Source organism: Stegodyphus dumicola, chromosome 7 (assembly GCF_044657685.1).
Source record: "Stegodyphus dumicola isolate Sdum_Otavi_A_Nest chromosome 7, ASM4465768v1".
NCBI classification, from domain to species: Eukaryota; Metazoa; Arthropoda; class Arachnida; order Araneae; family Eresidae; genus Stegodyphus; species Stegodyphus dumicola.
The window spans coordinates 186,715,777-186,727,827 of record NC_140774.1 but is presented as its reverse complement, the minus strand read 5'-3'; the positions used below and the strand labels follow the sequence as shown (position 1 = coordinate 186,727,827).

At 36.6% G+C, this 12,051-nt stretch overlaps 1 long non-coding RNA gene across 11 annotated transcripts in view; it reads left to right on the top strand.

Moving 5' to 3' along the window:
- Positions 1-12,051, top strand: part of LOC118197308 (uncharacterized) — a 397,612-nt gene that overhangs the window by 135,076 nt on the left and 250,485 nt on the right. For 5 of the 11 annotated variants that reach the window (XR_015042273.1, XR_015042269.1, XR_015042264.1 and 2 more), the window contains exon 1: positions 3,615-4,196. The exons of 4 other annotated variants lie outside the window; for them this stretch is intronic. This is a non-coding gene — a long non-coding RNA (uncharacterized LOC118197308). Of the gene's footprint in view, positions 1-3,614; positions 4,197-12,051 lie in introns of those variants that run through there. 2 more of the 11 variants (XR_015042267.1, XR_015042263.1) reach the window with 1 other exon arrangement.

Here is a 12,051-nt window from a genome sequence, read left to right as displayed (position 1 = left end):
TTATATACGTTTGGTGCGGCCGATTGCAACCAAAATACGAGGTGCACATCTACATGTTATAGCAGACTTGTATACAAAATTTCAACGTTCTGAGGCTACTCGTTTTCGAGTTATGCGAGATACGTACGTACGCACGTACGTACATACGTTCGTACAGACGCCACGAAAAATTCTCTTCAGAATTCATTTTAAAGCAGTTTTATAATTTTTTGGGAGGAAACGAGTCTTTTATTCTGTCCTTACGTACAGTTATCACGCAAAAACATCGTTAAATTGCATTCGCTAAATATCAAAATGGATATTTTCGTTGAAATATGCTGCCTGAAACTTTTCGCGATTACAATACTTCCTTTTTACTTCGTACAAGGAAGTAAAAAAAGAATTTTACCCCGTTTTATATCCAAGTGAAGGAAATATGTCATAAATAATGTAAAGTTAGCATTTGGGATTTTTTTGACCAAAGGGTTTCAAGCCAAAAGCTGGGGCACATATGTCCCATCCACAGTTAATGTTGAGATACGTACGTCCCACACGTAGCGATCAACTTACTATAAGCACAGCTATTATTCTGGGAAACATTTTTATATGAAATATGTTTGCATCGTATGGTACAGGGTAAATCATTCTTTGCGTAACCCAACATTACACATTGGGCAACTCATATTTGTTCTTTTCTCTATGTGCATTTGTGTACAATGAGCACGGCGGCGTCTTGATTTTCCAACTATTGGAAGATGATCCTCAACATTCCGGAGACTCTAAGTACTTTTTAAACTTTTAGTTTGACATAAATGTCCTGTTAGTTATAAGGTACTCTCACTTTCCTAGCGTGCCTTCGTAGTGTAGTGGATCTGCACACTGGGGAGGTATTCCAGAGTTCCGCGGTTCGATTCCCGGCGAAGGCGTTGCTAATTTTTCATCTCTCTGGCTTACAAAAAATACCTAATGTTCTCTACATAGTACGCAAAGGGTTAAAACACTTTCGTCGTTCAGTCCAGTTAACAGGTATTATAAATAAAACGTTTCTCAGTTTGTAGAGCTATTAGGTTATTTTGAAGCAAGAGACGTGAAAAATTAGTAATAAGCTAGCTGGGACTCGAACCTAGACCTCTCGAATACGCGCCAAGTGTGCTACCTTTACACGACGGAGGCATGCATAAAGAAGAGAGAAAATACCTTATATACTCCCCCTTTTAAAGGACAACTGGAGATTAGGAGACCCATCGCCAAATCCTGGTGGTGAAGAATCATCATCCACCACCTTTTAGTTCGGGCGCCCCAGGGGAATCATTCGAAACAAGGCAATCGAAGAAATCCGCTATACCCTTGCCGGGACTCTAGCCTCTCGAATACGCGCCGAGTGTGCTACCGTTACACCACGAAAGCATGCAGAAAGGAGGGAGGAAATAATTTATAAGTTACAGAGTTTCTTATTTAGGAAGTGGCTTTCATAGCCCATCTAGGAGTCTGTTTCCTCTAAACATTTATCTAATGTTAAGTTTAAAAATTAATGGACTTCTGTTACATGTTCCGACAACATTCTAACCACTTGCTTCATTTATAATATCGCGTGCTCCTGTTCTCGAGGTTGACAATAGATCTGCAAATCTGATATGATGAGTTCTCGATTGCAAAGACACCATTTCTTAAAAGAACAACTAGCCTCTTTCACCGGAATTGCAGAATCCATTGGTCATTTCACTCTCTTAGCATAACAAACATTGTCTAAGGCACCTAAAGGGGCGTTCAGACTGGGGTTTATCTGAGCTAACGGAGACAACTGCCTAAACCGACCCATCTCCAAAAACAGTTTTTCCACATTGCGCAATAAGTTGAAAAATCTGAACTGAAGGCACAGCGGATCTAGTTGACACGTGGAACTGACTCCGTTAGCTCAGATAAACCCCAGTCTGAACGGCCGTTAAGGATTGCTTAAGGATTGACCAATGCCGACATCGTAGACAGAGATATATAATGGTCCGTACCTTATCCGGGAATCTAATTCAAACCCGTCAGCAAATTGCACAAGTTAACTGCGTTTTCCCAATTTGCAATTTTTCAATATATCCTTTTAATTAAAGTCCAAAAACTTGTACAGATATGGACCAAATTATTTAATAATTTTACTGCTTATTTAAAATTATATACTTAATAGAATCAAGGATGAGTTTTGAAAAATAGGGGAAAGAAAAATTATTGGAAGTAAAAATGTTATTGAAATCATATTTTTTTTTTTTTTTTTTTTGAGATTTTATATAAAAATGTGCTTTTTATTTTTTTCTCAGAAACTAATTCATTAATTTCAAAATAGATCCGTAAAGTTATTAAGAACACTATTATAAATACAATGAAAAAATTGGAAGCAAAAATATTGAAAACTGTGGAAGAAGAAAGAATTTTTAATTGTTGAATTTTTTATTTAAAAAAATTACTAGCAAAAAAAATTTTTTTTTCAGCTTAAAATCATATTTTCTCATAAAACCACTTAATATTATTCATAAAAAGTAGATGAAAGTTCTTAAATAAAAAAAAATCATTCAAAAGATACCGAGTTCCCTTAAATATAGGGCAAAATTAGAATCTCACCTTAATGATAAGTACAGAGGCTGTTCGCACATTTTTTAGACGATTTTGGTAAGCGGTAATAAAAAATCGTTTCCTGCAAAAGAAGTAATTGCAATTGTACTATGTTTTTAAAAGTCAAAATTATCGTCTGTGACTTGAAAGTTTTGTTTTTATTTAAAATGGCGAATTTAACAAAGCAGTGGTTCGAAGGCTACATTTACGCTCTTTCCGAAGAGAAATATGCATACTTCGTTATCGAAAAACGATGTGAGAGTCATGGTTTTGGGATATCTAAAGCGTCGATAGGTAATATCATCAACAAGAAAGGAAAAAACGTCAAATTGGAGCCTCAAGTGGGACAAAAATTCCAAACAAATTTCCAAGGAAAGAGCGGACATCTTCGACTATTGCAAAGGTACGTTGTTTAATGTTAAAAGAAAATCCCCTTAGTCAAAGGACAATTGCAAAATCATTAAAATGCACGGTGTCCACTGTAAACAAAATGATAAACGTTGATTTAAATCTTAAGAAAGCGAAAAAACGCAGTGCGCATCGTTTTCTTCCAAAGTATATCGCTCAACGCAGGACACGCTGCAGAATTCTATATGAAAAACACTTATCCAAAGAAAAATGGAAAACAATTGTCGCAATAGATGAAGCATGGGTGCATTTAAATGATTGTAACAAAAAAAGAGCCATTTATTATCATAAAAGGGGAGGAAAAAATTTAAGTATATGGTTCAAAGAATCGAAAGAAAGTTTTTTAAGGGGTTCATGATTGTTGCTGGTTTTTCTTATAATGGCAAGTTAAAAATAAAGAGAGTGCAAAAAAATGTCAAGCTTAACTTCAAATACTATCAGGAACATATTTTATCGCCAATTTTTCTGAATGAAATACCATTGCTTTACCCACAGTGTGTGAGACTCCATCAGGACAAAGGTAGCAGTCACACATCAAAATCCACTGTAAATTTCCTAAAAGAAATGGAACAAAAAACTGGTATCAAGGCCATACTCTTCACTGATATCCCTACTAAATCTCCCGATGTGTCAACTATGGATTTTTGTGCTTTCGGACTTTTAAAAACTGTATTATCCAAACGGTGTCCCAAAACCCTAACAGGACTCTGGAAAGCTGTTCGGGAGGAATGAGATAGAATATCTCTTCTGCCACTTCAAATGGCATTATTATCCCGGAAATTGCGGTGTCGAAAGATAGTTCAGAATAAGGGATGCCAAATGGAATATTTTAAACACAAGAATTTTATGTAATTTAGTTTTGTGAATTTATACATATTCTAAAAATGTGTGAACAGCCTCTGTACTAGATTTAAGGTAGATAAGTAGATTTAAGGTAACGGATTTTATTTTAAGACGCGTCCAGATGATAAAATTTTTAAATGCAAAAAAAAAAAAAAAAAAAAAAAAAAAAAAAACGATGTAGAAGTTACTCAATTAATATTACTCAGATTGTTGCCGTATGTTCAAGGTTTTCTTCGGTTAAAAAACCCCTGATACGCTAGACCAGCTTTTCGAGTTAGTGGTGAAAGTGAAAGCGGACATGTGATAGTAACTAAGCTTAAGTGGAAACACGTGGAAGGCATTAGCGAAAATTTTCAGAAGCAGCTGAAGTAAGTCGTAAATTTGACTGCAGAACTTGTTTGATATTCGGTAAAATCCAATCCTCTAATATCGATCGTCAAGATAAATCTCAAAAAAGGAAAGCCGTATATGATAAGTAGAAAACTTTAAACTAGGTAAGGATGCTGTGAATCAGAGAGGTCATCTCAGATGAAAGATTAAATTAGGTTAATTAATTGTGGCAAAGCAACACGGCGGTGACCTGTCTACAGGAACGGATGCTTTCGTGAAGAGCTTTTTAAAGAAAACTAGCTCGTATCCACGTTCCACATGTGTGTGGGGGGGAAACCATGAAAACCAACCGGTTCGCTGGGATTCGAACACGGGTCAAAATACCAGTGCTCAGCGACTTGACCCGCTCGGCCATTATTTGGGCCCCTAAATGAAACGAAAAGCCTCCCACGTCCAATTACACACGGTGCTAATTGAAAATCTGTCGCTGCCAGTTATTTAAGTTGTTTTAAATGGCATTCCTTCAGATGCTTTACAGGGGCGCAAGGCGGAAAAACCTTTCGAAACGTTTTTTAGAAAGTGTAGACTGATCTAAAGTGATAACATCACAGGAAAAACATTGTGAATGCGTAAGCAGACAGACCTTTATATTTTCAAGTTAAAAATGAGCAAGAGAGTAAAAAAAAAAAAAAAAAAAAAAAAAAAAATGTTTTGTTTGTTGTGTGTGTGTGGTAAAAAAGTTACAAACAAACGTAATATTGTGATTGGATTTCTTAAAATCTTCGAGGGCGCAAATTAATTTTCGAATGATTTCGAATGTAGGGTATCATTTATTTTTAATAACAGTTATTTTAATTTATGAGCCTTTTCTGTTTTCTCTCATTCTCCTCGGCCCACCAGCGGACGAGCAGTAAAGTCGCTGAACACTGGTAGTTCGGTCCGAGGTACGAATCCAGAGAACGGGCTGGCTGCATGGGCGTTTTCGTGGTTTTCCCCATGTGTAACGTGTATCCGAGCCAGTTTCCCTTAGAAAGTCCTCCACGAAGGCATCCCTCCCCTTAGGCAGATAGCCCTCGCGGCTTTGCCATAATCACATACACATTCTCCCCGCGTTTCTTCTCCAGGATGTAAATGAGTTAGGGTGAACAAGAGTATTTAAACTGTTAGATTAGAGCGAAAGGTTTAGATAGAGCGTTATTTCACTATTGTGAGCTCACGTTGCTCACGTTGTTCCAGCTTAATATCGGTTACACATTCTTGCTCGAGAGTTATTCTGTCGGTATAGGTTTCTGAGTCAACTTGTTAGCTTAAATTGAAATGTGTTGTCTCGCACTACTCTTTATAAAGATTTTAAGTTTTACTAATGTTTATTTTATTTTAAAACTTTTGTATCCTCTCTTATTTTCCATTTCCGGCCAGAATAAGTGCGAGTACGATTTTTTATGTTAATGAGTTTTCAAACTGTGTAGGTATTTAAGAAGTGGCTTCTAGCCAAGGGAAGAAGAGAGCCTTCCTACTGCCCTGCTAACGCGCGTAATTTTCAGTCAGTTCATATCTACCTTTAAGGCTAGAACTTAGTTCCTGCTGATATACTAAGAGTTACTGCAGTATTTTGCATTTCGCTCACTACATACGTAGTGTCAAAAAGCCAATCTTAGCGTTAATAGTGTTCGTACAGAACTTAAGTTTAATTCTTATATAGTTAAGGATTGTCAGAAACTCCTGTACCGACAATGTTAAATTGGCCATTTTCGACGTACCTTTTCTCAAAATCTGCTGTAGATACACGGTTGAAATTTTTTGTGTAATTAAAGTATACCCGAAGCAGGTCGTTTCGACGCCGGCGGTTCGACGCCAACGGTGCGGCGCCGGGGCAGTTCGACGCCGTACGTTTCGACGCAGTGGCATTTCGACGCCATATTTTTTTCGTATTTTTATTTATTTTTAGAATAAATATGAAGTGATATATAAAAAAGTAATATGACTGATTTTTATTTATTGAATTAGCGATTGTTTGCATGGTGTGTATATGTGTGAAAGTGTTCTAGATTTTTGTTTGTGTCCCAGATTAGTGAGAAGCCCCCTCGCCAATATTAAGATCCCGGGACATGAGGGAGGGTATTTTTACTTCCATGTACGAAGTAAAAAGGAAGTGTTGTAATCGCGAAAAGCTTCAGGCAGCATATTTCAACGAAAATATCCACATTGGCCGCTTGCGAATGCAATTTAACGATGTTCTTGCGTGATATTTGTTCGTAAGGACAAAATAAAAAACTGTTTTCCTCCAAAAAAAAAAAAAAAAAAAAAAACTAAAAAACTGCTTTAAAATGAATTCTGAAGAGAATTTTTCGTGGCGTCTGTACGAACGTATGTACGTATGTGCGTACGTACGTATCTCGCATAACTCAAAAACGAGTAGCCTCAGAACGTTGAAATTTTGTATGTAGGACTGCTTTAACATGTAGATGTGCACCTCGTATTTTGGTTGCAATCGGCCGCACCAAACGTATATAAATATATTTATATATATATCCACTCTGTTACCCGGCTCAGTGATCTCAGTTTCTTTACTCTTATATGTTTGTAAATTGTGCATTTTTTGCTTTAAAAATGATTGAATTATGTTGTTTTTATCTTCCGGTTAAGGGTTTTATGCCTTTAGTAAATCTGTATGCAATATTTTTAGAATTATCAATAATTTTAAAATTGCATAAGTGCCGCTAAGCCTAATAATGTTTTTGATGGCGGCCACTGCTCTCAGCAGGATAGCGGATTTGTTGCCTATCTAGAGAAACTTAGCCTCGCAACAACAAAGATAATGCTTTCATTTATTATTTAAATCATGCTTAATCCTTTCTGGAATTTTTTCGAGGAAATAAGCGTTTAAGATTTACTTCGTAATTTTTAATACAGATATTTTGAGTTTTTATGTATTGCCTTTTCGCGAAGTGAAAACTGAATTAATTGAATGAGAAATACTCAATCGTCTGTGGAAAACTGTTTCTTTTTTGTTTTGTTTGCTTAATTTCTTTTATACATCGTTCTAGCTTTATTATAGTATTTGAATAAAACATGTGGCAACGATTAGATAATTCTTTAAGTGATATAAATTTTGTGCATTCTGAGTTATAATATGAACGAAATATAAATACTGTTAAGTAAACCTAGTGCCAAAGTGTCGCTATGGTAAACAAAGTGAATTTTAAAGAATGCATTTATTCTATCGTGGTTTATGCGCTGTCGGCGAAGTAGGTTTAATTCAATCTAATAAGTTTAAATGAAATGCAAAAAAAAAAAAAAAAAAATGCGTATAGTTTAATATTCTGTACAAGGAAGTCATGTGGTGTACACATCAGATTTTTATTTATATATTTCACAAAACAGCATCAAAAAGGCAAAATACACAAATGTTAAATAAACATATGGTTACAAAGTAGTTATATTATATTGCAGACAAACATAATTACAGATAAATAAGATTACAGATAAATAAATTACAGATAAATAAGATTACACGTAAATAAGATTAGAGATAAATAAGATTACATCACAGAACAGTTATACTAATCCATTGCAAAATTATGCGCCACTCCTTTCAGGTATTCCATTATTTCTCTATTTTCAAAATCTTCAACTATTACTTTAATTCTCATATCAGCTCGCAGATACCTACTCCGCTTGTGCGGTGGTTCACTTCCACGTACAAATTGTTCATAACATTGATCAATTTATTTTTGAACACGCCTGAGACCATCTATGAATTCCCATAATGTGGGGTGTGAAACACCAAATGATGATGACACCTATTTTATTTGAATGATGATGCAAACTTATTCTAAAAATAACTAAAAATACTAAAAGTATGGCGTCAAACAAAAGCAAAAAAAGCATGGCGTCGAACTGACCCCGCGTCGAAACGGCATCGTGTCGAATTGACCACTCGTCGAAACGCTGGCGTCGAACCGTTGGCGTTGAACCGTTGGCGTCGAAATGTTGGCGTCGAACTGACCTGTACCGAAGTATACCTATCTGATTATACTGAAATGAGCTTTTTGAAACATTTTGAATTTTAGAGTAATTTACAGAATATTTTCTTAAGAATAGTATAATTTAGCACTTTTCTCACAAAATTAAAAAAAAAAAAATTTTTTTCCCTTAGTTTATCGCAAAAAGCTCATTTCAGTAAATATTAGGAAGCCATAAAAATTTAGATACCTGTGAGTAGTAGTTCCTGAGAAAAGGTACATCGAGTATTAAAGAAATTACATTTGAAGAAAAACGCGTTTTTAATGTAAAAATACTCATTTATCAAAGCATTCATTGGCAAGTTAAAACTAGATTTTTTACAGTTCTATTTTTCACCGAGATTAGAAAATGGTATTTTTAGAAAGATAAAAGTGTAGAGAATTTGAAAATGCAAAAATCTAAAATCACCATTTTTTGAAGATTTTTGGGTTCTAACATCCCTTAAGTTAATTATTTTTGAATATTTCTTATTGTCTACGCCTGATTGTCTACGTCTGAGACCAAATGTGTTGGTCTCTGTATGCCGGATTGCAGGAGCGCCTGTACGCTATGAGAAATTTTAAAGGGTAAAGTTAATCCTTCTCATTTGTTTTGTCTCTTCCACGCACACATGAACATAGTTTGAGTAAGCTCCCTGTTCCCTTTCAGGATTACTAGATGTTTCCTAACGCAATTAGAAGGAATAGCAGTGCTCACATCTTCGCCTTTAAATTTTAATGTTATATTATGTTTTAAGTTACCAACCGGTGTTTGTAAGCATGTAAGTCCGTATAGTCTGTTAATTACATTTGTGTTCAATAAAAAAAGTCTTTTACACCCTTCCCTTGGTTGTGTTCAACTTCAAGCCTGTGCGAGAACTCACAAGGATAAACACTTAAGTGGATGTAGTCACATTTTATGATAGCCAAACGAGCTAAATCTTATAACCATACTGTTAAATATGTTGAGGAAGCTGAGTGAGAAAGAAGTGTACAGCTACCTGTCTTGGACCTGAAGGAATTGCATCCAGAAGAGAAAAGTTGAAGCAGTTAGTAACTAACTAACTAAACTCTATATCCAACCCGTGAACTTAACCATACTTTGGGGACTGATACACAACATCAGTCAATGTCACCCTAAGATGACGATTTTAGACTTCTGCTTGTCCTAGGGATCCACAACCCCGAGACACCAACAATTTTTAGGCTCCCTCTTTCCCACCGCTACGCATGGACCAGTAAGAACCTCCGTCCCGGCCAGACTGAGACCACGGTGGATAAGGCATGAGAACTTGGAGCGATGACTGGCTGTTGATTTTGGCTACCTGCCAGCACTACACGGGATGCTCCCCTCCTTAGGCTTTACATGGAATACCAAGGACAGCAGTGACCAGACTCTCAATGGTCCAGTTTGCTATTTGGCTACCAATACCCTGGTAGATGAGGACTTAAACCTCCCGGTCCATGAAGAGTGAATATAAGATCCACCCCATGGACTACCGGGAACTGCCAAGTTCATAAATTTTATAACCTCGTGGCCGAGACTGCCTAGGTACAGATACTAGCCAGTACTTCGCAGAGTACTCTACGTCGACCCCCTGGGGGAAAGCAGTTGGTAAGAAATTTTTCAGATTTATTTGATGACTGTTCAGGGTTAACACATATGGTGATTCATTAGATTGGAACAGGAAGTAACCTTACATGCAGAACAAAGCCCTACCGCTACGATAAAGAGGATATCATAGAAAGGTATGTTGCGGACACACTGAAGAAAAATTATAATTCATCAAGTAGGCTTTACGCTAACACTGTAGTATACGCTGAAGCAAGAATAATCTCCCCTCCGATTTTAAGGGTTGGCGATTCCTATTGATTACAGAAAATTAAACAGTATAACGAAACAACCGGTTTACCTGTTACCGGTAATTGTAGATAAAAAAGGAAATACCTGTAATAAAATTAAAGTAGGAAACACCTGTAATAAATAAAAGTCTGTTATTAATCTGTATTAATAGTAAATACCTGTAATAAATAAAAATCTGTTACCAGATAAATAGAAAAATTAAATCTGCAAAATATATGACCACAATAGATCTCACGTCTGTATATTTTCAGGTATATGTGGAACCGGAAGACATTCCAAATTACTCCTAATTTATTACTAAATCAGGAGTTTATAGCTTCCTTAGAATGCCGTTTGGCCTATGCAATGCTCCTGCTGCATTTCTAAAGACTATGGATATAATCTTTAAGCATATCATTGTTAAGCCAATATTGATACACTTAGGTGACATAATAGTCATAATAGTCACAAGCAATGCAATCGATTAACACATTCGGGATTGGCGATTTCTCTATATCTGTGACTTCAGATAGCTTCATTTTCAAAAGCCAAAAGATTTGATGCTCAGAGATTATCATGACATTTCTACTGAAAGCCACAACATATTATTCTTTTTTGACTAAAAACTAGGACAAAGAGAAAAGCAGTATGAAGTGATGCTCCTATTTGCATAAATGCCCCAAAATCCAAAGCATACCTTTCGTAAGATTAGAAATGACTTTCTTTCGTGAAAGATCAGCAATCTGATAATTGTTGGGAGTGATATTTCAAAACGAAGCTACATATTTAAGATTCTAACACATGAAATATCTGTCTGTGAATATAATATCTGTAAAATACACTGCTGGCCATTAAAATTACAACACCAGGAAAGAATGATCTACCAAACGTCAAAATCACCTGAAAGGAAAGGAGATGATTAGTACTTCAGCGGATTTAGATGACGCACGAGGGAGAAATGACATCTGAAGCACTGCATAAAAGAAACATTGTGTAGTGGATTTCTCATTCGGAAAGTGCTTTGTAAGGTTGGAGTTTGCTCAGAACATCTTGTAATGCTTCGAATAAGAAGAGGAAATGCTTACCAGCAGGTTTCGGTATTCGATAGAGGTAGGATCGTCGCCTATCGAGAGTGTTGATTATCGTTCCATGATATCCAATCATTGTCATGCGAATATGGAAACAATGGATTGCTGAGGGTCATACTGAACTCAGTATCTCAACGCCAGAGATGACAGACATATTGTGAGGTCAGCCCTAAAAAACCTTACGACTACATCACGGACAATTAGTCAGGAAATGGGCCTGCTTTCAGAACGCCCAGTATAAGATCATAAGGTGCGTCGACGTTTGCAGCAGCGTGGACTATCAGCGGGGTGACCATTACTTCGGCTTTCCTTGACCATGCAGCATAGAGAGAGACGGCGACTGCGATGTTCCAAACGGCAAAGCTAGATAGAGGAGTGGCCAATGTCGCCTTTACAGACGACTCACGCTTCTACATGCAGTATTCTGATGGCTGTATACGTGTCTGGAGTGTCGAAGGAGACAGCACGTCGCCTGCTTGCATTCAGTATAGGACCCTGCACCTGGTGTGATGATTTGGGTAGCCATTGGGTACACAATACGCACATCTCTAGTTCGGATCGACGGTAATTTAAACGCAGATAGGTAAATTTCTGAAATCTAACGTGCAGTGGTTGTGCCCTATCTTCGAAGCCCCCCAAAACAAGATAATGGAAAACCACCTATTGCACGCCGTGTTCTGACCTTCCTCGATACACAGGGTATTCGATTGCTGCCCCTGGCCCTCACGGTCTACACATCTGTCAGCCATTGAAAACATCTGGGCATGGGTTGCTGAGAGACTGGCTCACCCCTGTAAACCTCCAAAATACTTATAAATTTAATCATTTTGTCTTAATGTTATGCTGTTTAAGTGCAATAAATATCTTTTTTTTTTTTTTTTTTTTTTTTTTTTTTTTTTTGTATTTGTTTTCCATCATGGTGTTGCAATTTTAAAGGCCAGCAGTGTATTTACGTGAT